Source organism: Helianthus annuus, chromosome 8, assembly GCF_002127325.2.
Source record: "Helianthus annuus cultivar XRQ/B chromosome 8, HanXRQr2.0-SUNRISE, whole genome shotgun sequence".
NCBI lineage: Eukaryota > Viridiplantae > Streptophyta > Magnoliopsida > Asterales > Asteraceae > Helianthus > Helianthus annuus.
The window spans coordinates 126,620,945-126,644,389 of NC_035440.2; positions in this window are offsets into that span (position 1 = coordinate 126,620,945).

The following is a 23,445-nucleotide window of genomic DNA, read 5'->3' on the forward strand; positions in this document are numbered from 1 at the left end:
AAATCATCTCCATTTCGGACCATTCCGGATAAGCATCATCATTCCTGACCATTTCGGACCTTTTTTGATCATTTTGGAAGGGGTGGAATTTTTCTTGGCTTGCGTAAGAAAAATTTCACTGTTTCGCGTTTAGAAAACTATCCGTAACTCATTTGGACAAACCGTTTGCACCGTTGGAATCCTTGGATTTTTAGGACACAAAAAAAAGACTCTGGAAAATTCGGAAAAAGGTCTTCGACATTATATATCATTGGAATCGTATTCTCGGGACGAGTCTAACGGTATAATTTGGTAAAAACAGATTTCGGACACAATTTGTACGGTTTTACCAGTCTGCTTACGTTAAAATGTCGAGCATGACTAAATTGAACGAACTCTTAAGGATGGAGCACGAGGTTGGCACAACCAACAAACCACCTAAGATGATGAGGGTGGAAAACTACTTGACATGGAAGGATAGGTTTCAATCCTTCATTGAATATCAGGACACTCGCATGTGGATCTGTATTGCTGATGGGTACACAAACCCTACACATGACTTTGAAGGCAGACCTCGTGTCACAGCCTATGTGAACATGCAGGAGAATGATAAAAAGATGTATGAGGCTGAAAAGAGAGCCTTGGCTGCTATCAAGATGTCTTTACCTGATAGCATCAAACATACCTTTAAGAAGTACACTACTTCAAAGGAAATGTGGGATGCACTAGAGAAGAGATATGAGGGAAATCCTGATGTCAAGAAGAACAAAGTTGATCTTCCGAAGAAGCAGTTTGCTGTGTTTAAGCACATGAAGAATGAGTCACTTGAGGACATCATCACTCGATACTACCATCTGATGTCAGAGCTGGATAATTATGATATAGACTGCTATTCTGACATAGAGAAAAATGACAAGCTGCTAGATGCCCTGCCTGCTAAATGGGATATTTACACTCTCATGATAAACGGAGAAGCTGACTATGAAACAAAGGAGCTGGAAGAAGTTGTTGGAAAGCTAAGAGCTTATGAGCTCAGCATGAAGAAGAAGGACACTGGATATGATCAGGTTCAAGATCCAGGGATCTACAATGGGCTTGCATCTTCTTCATCTCATGATGCTTCTAGCGACTCTGCCACTGCTTTTCTTTCGTGTGATAATGAGCAGGTTACAGTTAATGAAGATGGTGATGTGTGTTTTGTAGCTGCTGCAGGAGGATCAACAGGAGTCAAGAGAACATCAACCTCAAAGCAAACTAGCAGTGCAAAGTCAATGCCTATGAGTGTAAAGTCTGCCGAAGAACATCTCGCACTACTTGCTTCGTTTGTTGCCTCGTATGAGAACTACATTCAGGGGAAGATATCTGATCCTGCTACGTTAGATGAAGATTATGATCAGATTGACCCTGATGATTTGGAAGAGATGGATTTGCAATGGCAGATTGCCATGATTTCGAGACATGTGAAGAGGTTCATGAACAGAACTGGAAGGAAGTTTGTGGGGAAGAATGTTGGTTTTGACAAGGCAAAAGTTAGGTGCTTTAACTGTCAGAGTTATGGTCACTTCGCAAGGGAATGTCTGAAACAAAAGCATGAGACTTCGAGCCAGAGTTCAAACAATAGAAATTCATCAAACAACTCTAACTCAAGGGCGTTGATCTCTAATGCAAGAAAGGGTTCATATGACTGGAGCATTCACTTGGAAAATGATGAGAATGTTACACAAGCATCTATGGCAGAGATCGTGCCAGTTGAAGAAGCTGAAACTAAAGCAAATGCTGAGAAAGAAAGTGATGCTGAGGTAAAGAAGGTTGATCAGACAACAGATGCTGAAGAGGAAAAGCCAGAGTCTGAGCATGAAATGGAAGCTGAAGAGAAAGATGAAATTATCAAATGAATGGAAGCTCAACTTGCTGCTCTCATGGCAAACTCAGACAAATCGGTAGGAGAGGTAAGTAACTCTGTCACTTCCGTTTGTTTAAAGTGTCATGAACTACAGGGTGAAGTTGACAAATTGTCAACTCAAAACAAAAGTCTTGTGAGCGAAATGTCTAACGTAAAAGAATCAAATTTCTTTGCTAAAAGAAACGAGTCATCATATTTGAAAAAGATAAAAGGCTATGAAGCTGAAATTGAAGCTTTAACCTGCAAACTGAATGAAAAACTTCAAGTCATTGACTTAGCTCATGACATGATGGCTGAGAAAACAAAAGAGATTTCTGATAAAAACAAAGAGTTGTCAGATGCACAACTTAAAATTGTTGAACTTGAAAAGAAATTAGGTCAATTCAGGGATTCTACTTTTGTTATGAAACATATGATGAGCGGGTTAAAGAAGAGTAATGACAAGAAGACTGTGGGATTCCAGGGCTTTAATGAAGTCCCACCTCCTCTTAGTTATGACTATTCTTTCTTACCTGATGAAGATGAGTTCACAGACTTTCTGTCAACATCACCAAGTAGTTTCACATCCAGTCAAGATGATGTGTTTGAAGATAATGATACTAAGAAGGAAAATAACAGCAAACCTGTTTTGAAAAAGAAAAATACATCTTCTAAAAACAATAATCAAACTTTTGTTAAAAAGGTTAATTTTGTTCAAGGAAGTGATATGAAAACCGAAACAGCTGTTATCGAAAAGGAATCAAATGTAGAGTTTGCTAAAAACAAAAACATAGAAAAATCTGAAATTAAGCAAACTGAACAAAATCCTTCCAAGGCATCATCATCAAAACCAGAATCTAGTTCAAAGGCTTCAGGTGAGAAGTCTTCGAAAAAGAGATCGTGCTTCAAATGTCACACAAAGGGACATGTAGCTAGCTGTTGTCCTAATAAAAAGGTTGAAGCACAAGTTAGTGAGAAACAGAGAGGGAAGTCACCAGAAAAGAACGGTGATAAAAAGGAAAGAGAGTCTAACTCTCCAAAGAAATCTGCTCCAAAGCAACAACAGGGTGTTGCTAGTGGTGTAGATAAGGCTGAAAAAGGATCTCCTCAAGTTCCTCGCTTTCAACGAAATCAACCAAGATTTCAGCCTGAATCTACATCAGACAGATATGAGGGACCTAGAAGTAGTTCACCAAGAATGAACAACCAAAATTCAAATAGTTTCAGAAGTCAAGGTCAATATCAAAATCGATACCAAAATAATGGTGGTCGAACTTTTTATAACAATGGCTTTAGAAATTATAACAATCAAGCTTCTTGGAATCAAAACTCAAGATTTCAAAGGTCACATTGTCCAAACACATATAGGAACCCACAGGACCAGAGACCTTATGGAAATCATGCCCCATTTCCATCAACAAGTCCAAGATCCAAGACTCCAGTTAGGAGTGATGGACATTCGATGGATGTTCCTGTAGTTGATGAATCTGGACGACCCAAGACCATCAAGGCTTGGGTCCCCCACTCTAACTAATCTTTTGGTTGGTGTGTGCAGGAGCTGCTAAGGAGGATTATCAACTTATGGTATGTTGATAGTGGCTGCTCCAGGCACATAATGGGGGATGCGAGGTTGTTTTCTGAATTTGAAGAATATGATGGTGGACATGTTAATTTTGCTGGTGCTAAAGGTGGTAGGATTACTGGAAGAGGAAAAGTGACGAATGGGAAGATCACATTGGACAAAGTGAACTATGTTGAGCAGCTGAAACACAATCTGATGAGCGTGTCACAAGTCTGCGACAAGGGTCACTCGGTCCGCTTTACAAATACTGAGGCATTGGTGTTGAAACCGGGTTTGGTCATTCCGGACGATTGGATAGTAATGCGTGCACCAAGGAAAAATGATACTTATGTCATGGACATGGGTGCCAAAGATCCAACTGCTGCGGTGGCGTGTTTACTGTCAAAAGCATCTGAAGCTGAATCTATGATGTGGCACAGACGCATGGCTCACATTCACTACCGCAAGATGAATTATATCATTAAAAATGAGCTAGTGAAAGGAGTTCCATCTGAGGTTTCAAGTGGAAGACAAATGTCTTCCATATCAAAAGGGAAAACAACACAAGAAACCTCATAAGTCTAAAACAGTAAATTCCATTAATGCCCCATATGAATTACTTCACATGGATCTATTCGGTCCAGTGAACGTAAGGAGCATTGGTGGAAAGTACTACTGTCTTGTTGTCACTGATGATTACTCACGTTATTCATGGGTTTTCTTTTTAGGTACAAAAGATGAGACAGCAGAGATGCTTATTGATCTTTTTACAAAATTGGAAAACGTTCATGATGCAAGGATCAAGAGGATAAGGAGTGATAATGGCACGGAGTTCAAGAATCGTATTCTGGATCTCTATTGTCTTCGAAAGGGAATTGAACATCAATATTCTGCTCCTTACACTCCTCAACAAAATGGAGTCGTTGAGAGGAAAAATAGGACGTTGATTGAAGCCGCTAGGACGATGCTTTCAGATTCAAAGCTACCAGTTCTTTTCTGGGGAGAAGCTGTGAATACAGCTTGCTACGTCCTAAACAAAGTTTTGACTGTTAAACGTTTTAACAAAACTTGTCATGAGTTGATGTTTAACGAAAAACCAAACTTAACCGGCTTTGAACCATTTGGATTACCCTGCACCATTGTGCGAAACAAAGATAAACAAAAATTCGGTGAGGTGGCAGACGAAGGCTACTTTCTAGGCTACGTGCCTAGCACACCGAATAAAAGGGTTTTTAATCTAAAAACTGGTAAAATTGAGGCTGTTTTTAATGTGGAAATTACTTCCTACAAGCCTCAACAATCAACGAGTGGTCCTGCTATATTATATGATTATGAAAGTGTTTTTAAATCATTTAATATTCCTGAGGTTTCTGATGCAGATGATTCTCAGCTGATTCAAACAGTGATTGGTGAAGACGATGAAGGCGAGTTCATGCCTAGATCGAATGTTGATATGTCAGATGCTCCGGAAACTTCCCATGGTGCTGCTGATCCTGATTCAAGTGATAGTGAACCTGAACCCAATCAGGGGGAGGATTTCATTAATCCATTTGCAAATCAGAATGTTCAGGGGGAGGTTGGATCAAACATGGGTGACAATCTGGAAGTCGATGCTGTTGCTACTACACGAGCAAATAGAGATCATCCAATTGACATGATTCTTGGAGATCCTACTGCAGGTGTTCAGACTAGAAGAAGCATTGCAGCGAATTCTGGGTTATTTGTTTCGATTGAGAAAACTGGGATAGTAAATGAGTGCTTGTATAGTTGCTTTATTTCCCAAGAGGAGCCGAAGAACATTCATATGGCTCTTAAAGACAATTCATGGGTTGAAGCTATGCAAGAGGAATTGGCCCAGTTTGCGAAGTTGAAGGTCTGGGAGTTAGTGGACCTTCCGAAAGGTGAAAGAGAAATTGGCACTAAATGGGTATTTAGGTGCAAGAAAGATGAAAGAGGTATTGTCACGCGCAACAAGGCTCGGTTAGTTGTCAAAGGTTTCAATCAGCAAGAAGGGATTGATTACAATGAAGTGTTTGCACCAGTGGCAAGGTTGGAGGCAATTCGTTTGTTTCTGGCTTTCGCTTCATTCAAGGGCTTTAAAGTTTATCAACTAGACGTGAAGAGTGCATTTCTTTACGGAAAAGTCCAAGAAGTGGTGTATGTCTCACAACCAGATGGGTTCGTTGATCCAGACTATCCAGATCGAGTGTACAAACTTGATAAGGCATTGTATGGGTTACATCAAGCTCCCAGGGCATGGTACGAGACACTGTCTACACATCTGCTCAAGAATGGTTTTGAAAGAGGTCAGATTGACAGTACACTGTTCATAAAGAGAAAGAAGGAAGATTTTCTGCTGGTACAGATATAGGTAGATGACATCATCTTTGGGTCATCTGATGAGAATATGTGTAAGGAGTTCGAACAGGTGATGAAGAGCAAGTTTGAAATGAGCGCTATGGGTGAGCTGTCTTACTTTCTGGGATTACAAGTTGAACAGAAGGAGGATGGGATGTTTATTCATCAAACGAAGTATGTGTATAACATTGTGGATCGGTTCAAAATGAATGATTGCTCTACTTCCAACACACCCATTTGTGAAAACCACAATCTTGGCCCAGATCATGAAAGCACTGAAGATGTTGATCCTACTCAATACAGGGCGATGATTGGTTCTCTGATGTACTTGACTGCTTCAAGACCTGACATCATGTTTGCCGTATGCTTGTGTGCCAGATATCAGGCGAATCCGAAAGAGTCACACATGAAAGCAGTGAAGCGTATTATTCGTTACTTGAAGGGGAAACCTAAACTTGGTTTGTGGTATCCAGCTGATAGTGATTTGAGGTTCGTTGCTTACACTGATTCAGACTTTGGAGGATGCAAATCAAACAAAAAGTCTACAACAGGTGGTTGTCAGTTCTTAGGAGGCAGGATCGTGTCTTGGCAATGCAAGAAGCAATCCTGTGTGTCTACCTCTACGTGTGAAGCTGAATATATTGCTGCGGGTAGCTGTTGCTCTCAGGTTCTCTGGATTCAACAGCAGATGCGCGATTACGGTTTGGATTTCACTCGTATTCCTATTATGATAGATAATAATGCCACTATATCAATCACAAACAATCCCGTAAAGCACAGTAGAACTAAACATATTGACATACGTCATCACTTTATACGGGATTGTGCTGAAAAACGACTAATTGAATTACATCGAGTCGACACAGAAGATAACCTTGCTGATCTTTACACAAAAGCTTTTGATCGAGCTCGCTTTGAACACTTAGTCGAACTCAACGAGATGAGGAATCCTGAATAACTGGTTTTTCATAAGAATTTCATAAATAGTTTTCTGCTTTTTCAAAAATAAAAAATACAAAAACATTGAAAAATCAAAAACATAAAAAAAAACATAGAAAATCAAAAATGAGTTATCACTGTGTGGAAAAGAAGAAATGATAGTACATCAGCAAGTTAGACTGTCACACTGAAACTGAACCAAAATTGCTTAAGTGTGATAGCAGCTTCATCATATGATGTACCAGTAGGCAAAAGCATGAAATAATCAACTTACCAAAGTGATATAAACCTAAATGCACTGAGTATGAGTGGGGAACACATCAGTGGTGTATGGTTTAATGACCTTAATTCTTGCGTTGATAGATTGCCAAAATCTGAAGTTTTGGGTCTTTATGCTGTTATTTCATCCGAGGATATCATGGGTGTCCTTCTGCTGCATCCAGATACATGCTGACCTAGACACACCCAGGATATCTTAAAAGAGCTAAAAATGCCAAAACCCTGAAAATGAAAAAGCTCTCAAAGAGAGTCATTCAATAAGTGCAAAATGCATAATTCGTACCAAAAAAAAATGGTATCTGTCTTAGCTCTCGATAAGATATTTTGGTCTCTCTGCTGTACGGAAGTACTGACCTGTTCACCAATTATCTATCGTTGAAAAACAAAACGGATGAATTCACTATACTCACCTACTACGATGAATCTTTGTGCATACCTTGATCGCGGGGGTACATCCTTAAGTGGGACACGCTCGTATTTCGGTATTCTAAAATTACCTTAACGTATCATACGGTAATGGTACTTGAAATGTTCATGCATTTTGTTTAAGTGGACAAACATACTGGTAATCGTCTTGAACTGCTTTTCACTAAAACATTACATAAAGAATTAACTAATTGTGTGAAACAGTTTGATTTTGCTGATATGATCTTCTTACCAGTGATTCTCACAAAAACAGAGTGTTTACTGCTTTCTGTTATTTACTTGCTTTCAGAAAATTCAAAAATACAAAAATGGTGTCTTTTTCTGTTAAAAATTCTTAATGTACGGAAAACTGTTATTCTAGGAGGAATTGTTATCGATAGGGGGAGACGGTGTTAGTAAGTGAGTTAAAAATTTTCAAATCAAGCAGGTTATAGGGTGTTTTGTTTGAAATTTGTGCGTGTTGGTGCTGAATGGAAAATGCTTAATCTGTAACACAGTTTAACAAATCTCTTGAATAATAATAATTTGTTTAACTTTTGTTGAAAAATTCTTATGGTTTCTCGAGATGTTTGTTTTATAGTATACAGATTGAAGCTGTATGTTGCTGAAGAGTTGCTGTGTGTTGCTGAAGAGTTGCTGTATGTTGCTGAAGAGTTGCAGTGAAGATGAGAGTTTGCTTGGATGCATGGTAGAACCTCCTTTCTACATTTCAGACAAAGTTGAAGAGTTGAAGATTGCTATTCAAATGCTGAACAGGAGTTTATTCAAGCGCTAATGTTTTGAAGATTTGGTGATTGGATGCATCAGCTTAGGGGGAGTTTGTTGCTGACAGAAGCTGTTAAAGCTGAAGCTATCCAAAGACCAAAAGACTTGAAGATTCTGAAGACTGAAGTTACCTTTGCGAGCTATTGTCAAGGGGGAGTTTGTTGGTGCATGTTTTATGACAACAGCTTAGATTTGGTCTTTGGATATCTTGTAATTAGTAAAACGATAAACAGTTAGCGGGTTTAGCTTTGTAATAGTTTGTAATAGTGAAGTAAGAGTGATTGGGCCAAACCAAACCCACATATGGGGGAGGGTTTGCGAATTGGGCCTTGCCCAAGACCTAGCCCATATGTAAAGCTTTGTCCTATATAAACAAAGCTTAGCATTAGGGTTTAGGTTAATCATCTAATCACCTTAATCACTTGGAGAGAATTCGTGAAAGACAACGGCTTGGACGAATTAGGATCTTGATTGATTGTAATCGTTACGAAGATAATCAATAAAGATCGGGTTTGAAGGAATTTCTGTTTTCTACACTTTTCTGTGAAATCTGATCTAGAGGATTCCGCACTCTAGGTTAGATCGACGATTCTGTTACGATCCGCACGCGTTAGAGGACTTACAGTATCGGTCTGAGAACTGAATCCTATCGATGAGATAACCGACTTAGCGGGTTGAACATGAACTACCATCAAGGACAGTTAACTGATCGAACGGGGTGATTCCCATCCGATCGGATGACTTGGACTTGGTGGAGTTTTCCGTTGTTTAACACGTTGTCATACCGTCTCGGTCAAACCGCAAACTTTTCAGACTTAACAAAATCTTACAAGTTTCAAACTATCAGGCCACTGAACGGATTGCCGTCCGATCCGATTGCCATCCGATCGAACGACAATCCGATCGGATGACTTTGGACTCAAATACTTAATCATTTTTACAAATTTTCAATACATGACAGTATCCAAACGAATGGTCATCTGATCGGACGACCATCCGATCAAGTGACCATCCTGTTGTGAACTTGTTCTTGTGAAATGTCTCGCTGGAACGGATCGCCATACGAGCGAACGGCCATCCGACCGGACGACCGTTCGACCGGACGACCTGAAAGATAGAAACACTTCTCTCATTTTAAAATGCTACAACAAAAACTTCAAAGTCACATCATACACAAACACATCCATCCCAAACGAATGACAATCCGACCGCATAGCCATCCGACCGGAGATCGAGTGACCCTTCGTTATTCAGCTCACTCGTCACCGTCTTATGCACTGTTCATCGCTTATGCTATCGTTATGTAATCAGGCTAACTTTCCAGCGCTCCCTTCAATCCAATCCAAGATTGTGTTTATTTTAAACACGATCTGTGAGTATAATCGATCCCTTTTTGCTTAATGTACTTTTGGGTGTTACATACGTTACCTATATCAAATCACATCAACACACAACACAAACACTTTTATACGCTAACCGCTCTCGCATGTTATACGTGTTTTCGATGAATGCTTGTATGTTATGTTTACACAGTGATTGTTGCCTGACACCTTAGCAACGATAGTACTATAGTTTGGACTCACCACCTGTCATGGACAGGGGTTGTTAAGGGATTTACTTCACGTGTCACAGTGGTGATATGTGTTGCGCATTCTACAACTCGCAGTCACGTCTGTGCATATTTCATTGTCGATAACCTACTAGCTTCTCTTTGCTACATGTTACATGCTGGTTATGCGTAAACCGTTTTCGCTATCTATATTACTATTAAACTTGTATGCTCACCTTTACACTATGTGTATTGACCTCTATTTTAACGTATGTGACAAGTGTTTAGGATGCTGTGCTTTCTAGCTTTCATGGAATCAAGTTAGGAATAGTCTAGAAACAAACAATTTAATAATGAGTTATCGGAACAATATTTTATTTGTCTTTGAGAACTATTTGTCTGTAATAACTATGTTTACTTGATATATTACGGTATGGGATGTAATACTTAAATACTTGGTAATTATTAGTTGTTATGGAATCTCTTGGACAATCTGTTTCGCTCAGTGCCTCACCCCGATGTTTTCGCCATCGGATGGGGTGTGACAATTTAGAAGTGCAAGGTCTGATACTTATTTTCTTACAAGTTCAGGGGGGCGTTATGTAAAGTTCTTCAACAGTTTGTTGTAACAGACTTTAGTATCTCATTATAAATAGGTGGTCAGGACTAGATAGTTAGTTAGTTAGTTCGTTTCTTTCAATTCTTTGTAATTTTCGTTTCTTGTACTCAATCATTTTCGTTAATCATTCAATAACAATCGTTGGTTTTGAGTTTCTCTGGATTCGATTTATGATTGTTCTTTATCAGGTGGTATCAGAGCCATTGGTGGCTCGATTCTAAGAAATTGATCGTCAATTCCGCAATCAAAGAACAAGGATGGTGTCAACGAAGTTCGAATTGGAAAAGTTTGACGAGAAGAATGATTTCAGTCATGGCGTGTGAAGATGAAGGCTCTTTTGGTTCATAATGGTGTTGTTGATGCACTGAAAGGAGAAGATAAACTTCCCGAGGGCTTAAATGATAAAGAGAAGAAGGATATGCTCAAGAAGGCTCATAGTGCAATTATATTGAGTCTTGGTGATCGAGTTCTTCGTGAAGTATCAAAAGAAACATCTGCAGCAGGGATTTGGGCAAAGTTGGAGTCATTGTATATGACGAAATCTTTGGCTAATCGGCTGTATTTGAAGAAGAAGCTGTATACATTTCATATGTCATCTAGAAAAATTCTTGAAGATCATACAGATGAATTCAACAAATTGATCTTGGATCTTGAAAACATAGAAGTGGTGTTGGATGATGAAGACCAGGTTATAATATTTCTCACATCTCTTCCATCATCATATGAACATTTTGTGGATACTTTGATGTATGGTAGAGATACCTTATCCATCGAAGATGTCTTGTCTGCTTTAAATTCAAAAGAATTGAAGAATAGGTCATATTCTAAAGAAGAAGGTGGAGATGGATTGTTTGTGAGAGGAAGGTCAGATCAAAGGAATTACAGCAGTAGCAGCAAGAATTCCAGATCAAAATCCAAGTCAAGATTTAAGAGGAGATGTTTTGTTTGTAATTTAGAGAAACACTTCAAGAAAGACTGTCCAGAATTCAAGAGAAGAAAATGTGAAGGTAGTTATTCCAGAGGGCAAAGTAGTAATTACTCATCAAAAGGGCAAAACAGTCATGTAGATTCTGATGAACAATCAGAAGGAGGTTATGACAGTGCTGATGTTCTTGTGGTTACCAGTGAATGTAACAAGGAGAAGTGGGTAATGGATTCAGGGTGTTCATTCCACATGACACCTCTGAAAGAAGCCTTTAAAGAATTGAAGATGGTGGACATGGGGTCTGTAAAGCTTGGAGATGACAGGCCTTGTCAGATTCTTGGAATTGGCACAGTGACAATGAAGACAGAATCTGGAATTACATTTGACCTCAAAGATGTAAGGTATATTCCTGACCTTAAGAGAAGTTTATTATCTCTTGGTACTTTAGAAAAGATGGGATATCATGTTAGTCTTAGATATGCTAAAGCTAGAGTAATAAAAGTGTCTATGGTTGTGTTAAGTGGTACTAGAATCAAGAACAATATTTACATGTTGGATTGTAAAATTGTTGATGGAATAGCTGCTATAGCTAGTGAAGAAGGAAATGAAGAAGCCCTGAAGTGGCATAAAAGACTTGGTCATATAGGTCAACAAGGCCTAATTAAGTTGTCAAAACAACAAGTTCTTGGTGAGTTAAAGAACTGTGATATAAGCTTTTGTGAAAGCTGTGTTTTGGGCAAACAGAAAAGAGTGAAGTTTAGCAAAGGGAAACATATTTCTAAGGGAGTCTTAGATTATGTTCACTCTGATTTGTGGGGGCCTGCTAGAATGGAAACCTAGAACAGAAACTCTGGGGGATGGTAGATATTTCTTGACAATCATAGATGATTACTCTAGAAGGTTGTGGGTGTATGTTCTTAGACATAAAAGTGATACTTTCAAGAAGTTTAAAGAGTGGAAAGTATTGGTTGAAAATCAATCTGAAAGGAAACTGAAGAAACTCAGAACAGATGATGGGCTGGAGTTCTGTAACAATAAATTTGATCAGTTTTGTAAAGCAAATGGAATAGCCAGACACTTAACCATTCCTTGTACTCCCCAACAGAATGGTTTGACTGAAAGAATGAATAGAGCTATTTTGGAAAGAGTGAGATGTATGTTAGCAACTTTAGGGATGCCAAAGAAGTTCTGGGGTGAAGCTATGTCGACTACAACTTATTTGATTAATAGATGTCCTTCATCAGCAATCAAGATGAAGACACCTATGGAGATATGGACTGAAGTTTAACCTGAGTATAAAGATTTGAAAGTGTTTGGATCTCTGGTGTATTCTCATGTCAGTGATGATATACTAGATCCAAGGTCACAAATGCATGCCATGCTGGGCTATACTGAAGGAGTAAAAGGATACATGCTTTGGAGGTTGAAAAATCCAAAGGTTATTGTAAGCAGAAATGTTCAGTGCAAGGAAAATGTTATGTACAAAGATGTTGTAGAGTCTATGAACAAGAGTGTATCCAATAGGGATGATCTTCAGTTTGAGGTGGAGCCACTGTTAGAAAACAGAAGGTTAATAATGAAAGATCTGATACAGCCCAGAGTGAATCTAGTCAAGGTGGTCCTGATTCAAGTCAGGTTGAAACAAGTCAAAGTGAGCCAAATTTGGAAGATTACATTTTGGCGAGAGACAGGTCAAAAGGAAAGTTGTGAAACCACTGAAGTATAGAGATACTGAAGATATCTCTGCAGTTGCTTTTGTAACAGCTGAGAATGAAAGCATTTATAAACCACTAACTTTTGAAGAAGCTGTAAATTCAGAAGAAAGTCAAAAGTGGTGTCAAGCAATGGATGAGGAGATGGATTCTCTGTACAAAAATGGTACATGGGAATTGGTGAACAAGCCTAAAGATCAGAAGTTAGTATCTTGCAAGTGGATCTATAAGATTAAAGAATGTGTTAAGACAGGAGAGGGTCCAAGGTATAAAGCAAGATTGGTGGCCAAAGGATTCACACAGAATTAAAGAAGGTGTTAAGACAGGAGAGGGTCCAAGGTATCTCTGAAGGGGTAAAAGAGTCTTTGTGGTTAAAGGGTATGGTTGCTGATCTGGGAATCAGGTTGGATAGTGTGGAAGTGAACTGTGATAATGAAGGTGCTATTCAGTTGTCTAAGAACAGTGTTTTTCATGAAAGAATCAAACACATCAATGTAAAGATGTTTTGGATCAGAGATGTGATAACTTCTAAGGAAGTTGGGGTCAAGTGGGTTGTAACAGATGTTAACCCAGCTGATGTGATGACCAAGGCTTTGCCAAGTGCAAAGTTTACATTTTGTTTTAACTCATTAAGTTTAGGATAAACTGAATTGTTACTTAGGTGGAGATTGTTGTAAAAAGTAACAGTTCAGTTCATCTGCAAGCCACTGATGAGATTAAAGTGAATAAAGTCAAACCACTGATGAGTTCTTAGTCAAACAGCTGAAGAAGTCTTATAAACACTGCTAGCGATTAGAAGGACAAGCACTGATGGTTAACAACTGATGGTGAACAACTACTGTTGTAGTACGTAATCAGTGGTTAGTAAGACAGTTGTTGGGAAGCAGTGTTTAGAAGTGCAAGGTCTGATACTTATTTTCTTATAAGTTCAGGGGGACGTTATGTAAAGTTCTTCAACAGTTTGTTGTAACAGACTTTAGTATCTCATTATAAATAGGTGGTCAGGACTAGATAGTTAGTTAGTTCGTTTCTTTCAATTCTTTGTAATTTTCGTTTCTTGTATTCAATCATTTTCATTAATCATTCAATAACAATAGTTGGTTTTGAGTTTCTCTGGATTCGATTTCTGATTGTTCTTTAACAGCAAAGTATAGCCATGAGAACTTGATAACATGATGGTAATGAGAATTACGATTCTTGCATATTTGGTGTGTGAACATTGATCTACACATAAGGGATATATGAACTTAATTACACTTGAAACAAATATGATTTAGACATGTGTTTTTATATGGTGAATTATATCCATACATAATTGTTTTAAATTAGTGAATTATTGATTTGTTGAGATTGTGTTGGTGGTAACCACAGGTTTGCAAAGTATGTTATGAAAGTAAATTGGTAGATCATCTTAAACTTTCACAATGCACATTAGTATGATTTCATTGGCCTTTGTGGATAATTATGTAAGATTAAATATTTTTATTATATGACCATAGTTATCATTTATCTAATTTAATTGATCATTGACTTAAATACCTCTATAAATTATTTGATAGTTGTTTGATAGAGATAACTATCCTTGTCATGATAAATATGGTTTCCCTTTGAACGTGTGTATGTGTGTATGTGTGTGCGCGCGCGTTTATATATATATATATATATATAGAGAGAGAGAGAGAGAGAGAGAGATCAAATTATGTTGGTAAGGGTGTTGATCTTTCTCTTTCAAATTCGTGAGTTACAAACTCACCATAGCCATCCTAACCATCAGTGGCGGACCCATGAATTTTTCCATGGGGGTGCGAACAATTTTTAAAAATTTTAGGCCCCAAGGTATATGAGTAAAAAATCGGTTCGTATCGGGTCGGGTCGGGTCATGTAAAACAAAAGAACATCGAACTAAATTTATATAATCATCAAAAATATGTCAAACCATGTTACAAACATAATCAAAACGTCACCCTACGGGTTTTCATTTTTTAAAATCTATCCAAAACATGGCTCCATAACATATTACATAATATATCAACTATTCAAGCCCTAGAAATCATAATGTAAATAACCCTAAAAATCATCTAAACAACATATACACCATAAAAAGAAAAAGCCAAACATTCTTCACTAACAAATATAACCCACCAGATCTACTATGTGGTGTATGCGGCTATAAAAAAAAAGGCAAAATATCATCACTAACAAAATATAACCCACCATATAACATAATGAAAAACAAAACGAAGCACATGTCTATTGTCATGGTTAGTATGCGGCTAATATCAACCAAAAAATCAACCAAAATTCATCAAAAATAACAAATAAATTTACCCGTGTTCGATCGGCGGTGGTATGGTAGCTGATTACGGTGGTATAGAGAGAGCGGGAGAGAATATGTAAGGGTTTTGGGCTTGTTTATTTTATTTTGGTTTGAAATATTGTTGATTTGTTGGGTTTGTTTATTGGGCTAAGACTTAGTAGTGGGCTAGTTAAAGGTATTGAGTATTTGGGTTTAGTTATTTAGGTAGTATTTAAAAAAATAAGAGTTTACTAAAAAAAATTTAAAATATAAATTGTTAACACTTTTTACCTAAGGGTTGCAGACGAAAAATTGCAAGAGGTGCGGACGGAAAATTCCAAGGGGTGCGGACGAAAAATTCCAAGGGGTGCGGACGGGATTTTCGACGAAACTTAGCACTAAATTTTTTTTTTCCTGGGGGTGCGCCCGCCCACCTTGCCTTTCTCTTACGTCCGCCCCTGCTAACCATACACCCTAAACATGAACACGATCACCCTTAGAATCATGGCGTCTTCCCTCTCTGCGATTACTGAAGTATCAGGTGATTTGCATTCTTGTTTCCATTAGATATTAAAGAATTGATCAACAAATTATTAGTTAGATGTAACGCGTTATATATTATGTCTATTATATAATCTCACATTCGTAATCCAGAATCCGTTGTTGTTTACAAGCGGTTAGCTTATAGGTTTGTCAAAATTGAAATTCTTACACCATGCTTTATGGTTGTGCACTTGTGCATGGCATCAACACTAGAATTGTACGTTTAATGTGGGAGCACAATAGCTTACGATGATTTTGCTTGCCATACAACTACTTTATAGCAAGTAAAAGCTAGTTTTCTAGGTGTTGTAGCCTTACTTTAAGGGACATACGACATATTTTCTTGCTTTTGTTTTTATAGTGTTTTGCAACTGCTTTGGTTTCATGTTATAATCCATCTATGTATTTATCTCACTTTACTAATATGTGTGTGATGTATACTTTTAGGCAATTCATCTAAGGAACCTAAATATGAAAAATATGTTGGCCCAGGCTTCCAATCACGAACACACAAAACCAAACACAAACGATTTGAAGACTAACACGTCTCATACTCTTTTATTATTAAACTTAACTCGACAAATAAAACTGAATACATAACCCAATATTTATACTAAACTCATTCTAATCCTAACCTAACTCAAATTCTATTTAAATAATTAAACAAAACTACTAGATAAACATATCTAATGAACAGATAATTCAAACTATTTAAATAAATAAACCAACCAATATTTATATCTAACTATCTTGAATTATCTTTAACCCATATTAACTTTCTAGACAATAATGAGAATTATCTCTTCAAAATAGGGTCTTGTGGTGGATTCTTTAAAAACGAATAAAGTTGAGAATGTTATGAGAATTATCTCTTCAAAATAGGGTCTTGTGGTGGATTCATTACAAATGAATAAACTTGAGAACGTTACAATACGTGTTAAAATTCCTTATATAAAGCCTACACTTTTGAATTTCACTACATGACATTTGGTTACGAAATGGGACCATTTTCACAAAGAATGTTTAATAATGCATAAAAAGGGTATTACACGTTTCAGTTATGGTATTTGATTTTAGTTTGTGGATTCAAGATTTATGGTTTGTTATCTCTCTTTTATTGGTGATTACTTAGTTTTCAAGGTAAATTTTGCTTGGATCTTGAGTTTTTATTCATAATTATTATTTACACATTTGGTTCCTTGTGTTGTCACCAACGCCATAACTGCCTCACATTTTTGTGAACAAGGGGTTGCGATGTTGTTTGGTCGAAGATACCACAATACATTGCAAGACATCAGTATTTGACTTTTGGTGGTCAAACTAACAATAATGCAACTTCAATCAAATTTCAATATTCTACTTTTGGACATTATTGATCTGAAGATAGGCATCAAATGGCAGGCGTATAGTAATATTTGTGGCAATATTCTACTATTCCGTTAACCGATTTTTGGTTAATTCAGTTCCGTTTAATTTTTCGGTTTGATTTTGGTTAACGGTTCGGTTATTGTTCACCCCTAGACAACATATGGCAACGAAAACTTTCTCTTATTATTTTTTTATATCAGGTATTGCCCATTAGGCTTACAAATCTAGACATGGGCCTAGGGCCACCAAAAATCAAAGGCCACCAGTTTTTAGTAAAGTTTTATATATTGTATATGTATCGGGCTCAAATAAAAGTAAAACTAAACCATGTTTTTTTTAATAAAGTTGCACAAATAAAATTTGTTTAGAAAAAAAAGGCCCACATTCAAGACCTAATTTCGAAATTAAATCATAGACATAACTGCAGTCTGCAACAACAATTGACTACTCGACCTCATTCGAATTCAGCGAATCAGCCCCTAAAATCCCTAAAATTGAGCCACAGTCATCGTTCCCACTTCCCATCATACCCCGCTCTTTCGATTTTCTAGGTTATCGGCTACGGTAATCACTCACTGTGTCGGGTCAGTTGGGATTGGAGGATAATTTATGGGCAAAATTAGAGTAATTACTCAACGTAAGTCAACTTTGGCAGCTAATTATTCTATTAATCTCTATATGTTAAGACAAAGGGACTCCACTTTGTGCTTAATGTCTAAAAAACATTCCAACGGTCTGTTTTATGTTATCTAACCATAGAATTTATGAGTTCTTATAAGTTTTAGAACTTTACTTTCAAATTTTTTAGAGAAAGTAGAATTTGTTATACAAAAATTAATTAAACGTAAACGAAAAATAAAAGAGGTCCACTATGCCACTATTGCTAAAAAAGTTACGTAATCGCTGAGACTTTGCCTCGCTGGAACGCAGCAGGCACGAGCAGATTTACCGGAAAAATAATCATGTGGAAATCGTCACACGTCACTCTTGTGATTCGCTAACCAAGAGTATTTTTTAAAAAACAAAATCATCAAATTAGCATTGGATATCATATACCTAACATAATTACACCAATACATTGTCATGTAAGTGATGTTGCGTAACGTTTTTGGTTTATAAATGAGAATGCGAATGCGAATGCGAATGCCCGTTGCGTGTGTTTATGACAATGAATGAAAATAGTGGGGTGGATTAGAGATGCACAAAATAACCGGTTAATTAACCATAGTCGGTTAATAACCGTTCAATGAATAACTGGTTAGTGGTTATATTTAACTGTAGGTTAGTAATCGGTTATAAATATTTAGTATAGTAATCGGTTATTAACCGGTTAACCGAAAAAACTGAAAAATTATAAAAAAATGCAAAAAAAAAAAAAAAAAGAAAACAGTTATTAACCGAAAATAACCGGTTAATGTAATTAACCGGACCGGTCAAAAAAATAACCGGTTAAAATCAAAACGTCAAATTAACCGGTGTAACTGGTTAACCGAACCGGTTATTAAAATTAACCGGTTTATGCACCTCTAGGGTGGATGTCCTGTCTAGTGCAGGTGTCAAGATGATTTAAAAACTGCATCATCTCCGTGTTATAACACAAAGCTTATATAAGTTATAAATCACAGGTATTGCCCAATTATTCCTTTTTTTTTTTTTTGCATTTGTAAGTGGTGTGTTCATTTAATTCTTGATATTCGTTCGAGTCATCTGAACATCAAATATTGTACTTTTATCTTCATAAGACATCACTCAAATCCAACCACTACCATGCAATTCTGATGGTTTGTACCTCTTCATAAGACATCACTCAAGTCCAAGCACTACCATGTTTAGAATGTTTAGAAGTTGTTTCACATTAATAATATAGTGACTGATAGAAACAATATAGTATAACATGGTAGCATACGAAGTTGTTTGTAATACATGTAAGGTCATTCGTAGTCATAAGGCCCCTTTGGGGGCGTTATGCGACATGTAGCACGCCATGTCATCACGGGGCTTTATGGGGCGTTATGCAACTTGAGGCCGTAGCCATAAAGCCCCTTTGTCATCATTACTCAATTAATTAATTTTCAATTTTTTTTAATTAATTTCTAACTTTTTTAAATTAAAACCCTTTAATGTTAAATAAAAAACTTTAAATAAAATAAGTTTTCATAATTGTAAGGACCAAATATGTTAAAAACCAATTTTAAAAACCAATTTGTCTTCTTCTCTCATTTTGCAGTGACCAATTAATAAACCCTTCTTCCTTCTTCCTTTTTCAATACCTGCAACAAAACAGAAACACAGAGCATTACAAAATATGTATGTATATATGTTTGTGAGTGAGGAGAAAACCAAAAAATAAAAAATAAACAAATAAATATTCAAACTTAAACACCCCATAGCGCCGCTATGGAGCTCGCGCCCCTCTCTTCTTTTTCCTTCATGGCGCCCTCCGTCCCGGTGTTTGGCAGCGCCATTGGGCGCTATAGCCCCTCATACTGTCCCACTACAGATTACCTAAGAGTAGGATACTAGGTTACTCGTCAAAATAGGCCGGCACAAATACCTATGCTATGTTCGGGTCTTTTGGTACAACACCTACTTATTTCGCCAAAACATGATTTACGTTCAAAGCGTATTGCTATACCATTGTTGTGTATTATGTTAAAACATACGGTCGTTAAATTATTAACGTATGCATAACGTACGATAGCCCTTGAAGCTAAAAAGTAGTTATAAGACTTACTACATGAAGCAAAGCCCATATACCCAAGAAATATGTACGACAAAAGAAGCCCAATGCATTGCAGATTGACCTTGGGATGGGCCTGATGCAAAGCCCGTATTGAGGGGTTCATTTGGCTTCAAGCAAAAGTTCAATGTCGTTTTGTCAACAAAGTTGTAAGTAGGGGGTGCAAACGAGCCGAGCGGCTCGCAAGCTATTCGAGATTGGTTCGAGAAAAAGCTCGAAACAAGTCGAGTCTTATCGAGCCCGAGTCGAGATTGAGCCTAAAATAAAAGCTCGTTTGTTTATCGAGCCCGAGCTCGAGCCTGGCATGTGAATCTCGTCAGGCTCGTCGAGCCTTATCGAGCTTTAGTGTAAACGAGCCGAGCCGATCTTATTTAAACTTGTTTACAAGCCGACATCGAACCCAAAAGTAAGCTTATTTAGCAAACGAGCTCGAGCCCGAGCTTCACTTATCAAGCTCACGAGCAAGAAAAGTCTACTATTTATATTTTTTATTTAATATATTAATTAATAGATAATAAACGAGCTGATCCCGAGCCGAGCTCGAGAAAATACCAACGAGCCGAGCTCGAGCTCAAGTCCTCATAAGTTAATCGAGCACGAGCTCGAGCCTGGTCGAGCTCGGGCTCGGCTCATTTGCACCGCTAGTTGTATGCTACACTTGGAGTCATATCGTTAGTGGCGGATCCAGGAATTTTTCTATAGGGGTATAAGATATTTTTAAAGATTTAGGCCTCTAGGTATATGAAAAGAATTCGGTTCATATCGGGCCGGGTCATGTAAAACAAAAGAACATCAAACTAACATTTATATAACCATAAAAAAACACGTCAAACGTCATTACAAACATGTTTAAAATTGTACCATACGTAGGGGCGTACCCACATGTATGTTAAGGTGGGCGGGCGCACCCCTTGAAAAAATAAAATTTAGTGCTAAATTCCTGGTAAAATCCCGACCGCACCCCTTGAAAATTTTTGTTCGCACCCCTTGGAAATTTTCGACCGCCCCCTTAGGAAAGGAAATCTTATGAATTTGTAAAAAAATTACGTAAACACTGATTTTTTTTTAAATACAACCTAATTAACTTTTCACTGAACTAATTAACTTTCACTTAACACAATTAACTTTCTCTTAACCTTTAACCCAATAAACGCACCATAACTCAAGCCCAATCCAATCTAATAATCTAATTTGAACTAAAATATAATAACCCAACCCATCGCAATTTCGGGCACCAAACTCACGAAAACAACATCAAATCGCTATTTTCGGGTATGGTTCGATTATTTTTTAGTTTTCTTGCTTTATTTGGATTTTTAGGAGAAATGCAATTCTTAAAAAAGTTTGAAATTTTAGTTGTTTTGTTGTTTTTTGAAACTTTAGTTGGTTGATTTTGTTGTTTTATTTAAAGTTTAGTGTGTTTAAATGGTTAGTTAGACGGAATCAACAATTAAAACTAGGGCTTGATTTTAAAGTTTAAAATTATGAAGTTTGGTGATGATTGTTTAAGTGTTTAGTGTTGAAATTAGTTGTATATGTTATATAGAGAAAAACTTGCTTAGAAAAAGTAGCTATAGATGTTTTGATAGATTTCAAAAAATGAAAACCCGTAGAGCGTCATTTTAAATATGCTTGTAATGACGTTTGACGTGTTTTTGATAATTATATAAATTTTAGCTTGATATTCTTTTGTGTTACATGACCCGACCCGATATGAACTGAACTTTTTTATATACCTAGGGGCCTAAAATTTTTAAAAATATTTCGCACCCGCATGAAAAAATTTATGAGTCCGCCACTGACCATACGGGTTTCATTTTTTGAAATCTATACAAAACATCACCTATAATTACTTTCTAATGGTTCCTCTTGAGAAATCTCGTCAAAATTTCCCTACTCATGGTTCCTATCACATATAAATAGATCCATAAGTTCATAAAAACACTAAACACTTAAACAAACTAAACAATCATGTTCAACCATAGTCTATAATTTTCAAGCCTTATTAAAGTCTAGAACAAAAAAAAAATCAAAACAACAAATCATACTACTAAAGTCTAGAAGAGCAAAAAAAAAAAAAAAAAAAAAAATCAAAACACATAAAATTTCAAACCCCTGTAACAAATCTATAACTCTATTTCTCCTAAAACAAAAAAAAAAAAAAAAAAAAAACATAAAAAACGAAGGTACTTTGCTAAATTTTCGATTCCAGGTGGTGGGGTGGCTGGAACAAGCATTTCCGGTGAGAATGCAGTCGTTGCCGTCGTGCCTGTTGACTTCTTTCGTGCGTTCAGAAGAGGGAGAGCGGGAGAAAGAACTGGAATGGAAGGGGCGGTTGGGTTATTTTGTTTAACTTCAATTTTAATTTGGTTTGGTTAATTGAATTTGAGCTTGGGTTACAATGGAATGTTTAGTGGGCTAAATTGTTAAGTGAAACTTATTGGGTTAAATTGTTAAGTAAAGTGCTTAAAGAATAATTATATAAACTAGATTATATTTTAATAAAAATTAGCGTTTACAATTTTTTTTTATAAATTTATAAGATTTTTTTCTGGGGGGCGGGGGGGGGGGGGGGGGGGGGGGGGAGGAGGGGTTGAAAATTTCAAATGGGTGTAGCCGGGATTTTACGCGAAATTTAACCCTATTTTTTTTCAAAGGGTGCGGCTGTCCACCCACACCAGTGGGTAGGTCGGCCCCTGCCTGGATACAAAGTATAAATTTGTTATCATTTACGGTTTCGTTGTATAAATCTCTACGTGAGGGTTCTAGATAAAACACAACTTTTTTTTGCATAAACCAAAAGAACAAAATAAATTATTATTTTTTAATTTAATATTTTATAAAATATAAGAATTTGGTTGAATGCAATGTTAATTTATATATCCTAGAGAGGCGGAAGCAGTAGCTTCTAGGACGAAGCCGGGCTACTAGTGGAGTGGCCAAGGAGGCCAACGATACCGATGCATAAAAAAATTGTGTTTATTTATAGAACCACACACGTGTACGTTTAATAGTACAAAGAGTTAATTTTTGTCTTGTTCCCTGTGGTTTGTTTAATTAAATGTAAGGGTATTTCAGTAGTTTACTCTCTGACTCTAACTCAATTAAAACGTTTAGTTAAAAGTCGCGTTAGTCGTGGTCGGCAGGTGGTAATTGCAGGTGGTGGTGGATGGTGATGACTGGTAGAAAGAGTGGTTGGAAAGATAGGAGATCAGAAAAGAATTATTTATATACATGTAAATAAACAAGTTATAGGTTTATTTAGGTGAAAAGAGTTACATGCCCCTTGCTTTTATCTATAAAATTACCAAAATACCCTTCTAGTTAATGGAATTTTTTGATGGAGTCAGAGGCGGGGAGCAAAATGACGATAAGTTAGAAAAATAAAGGAAGAAAATGATTATTTTTAAACTACTGGGGCAAAACCGTTAAAATGACCAAATCACAGAAAGCAAAATGGAAGTTAACTTTAGTACAAAAAAGTATACGAACAAATTAAAAAAA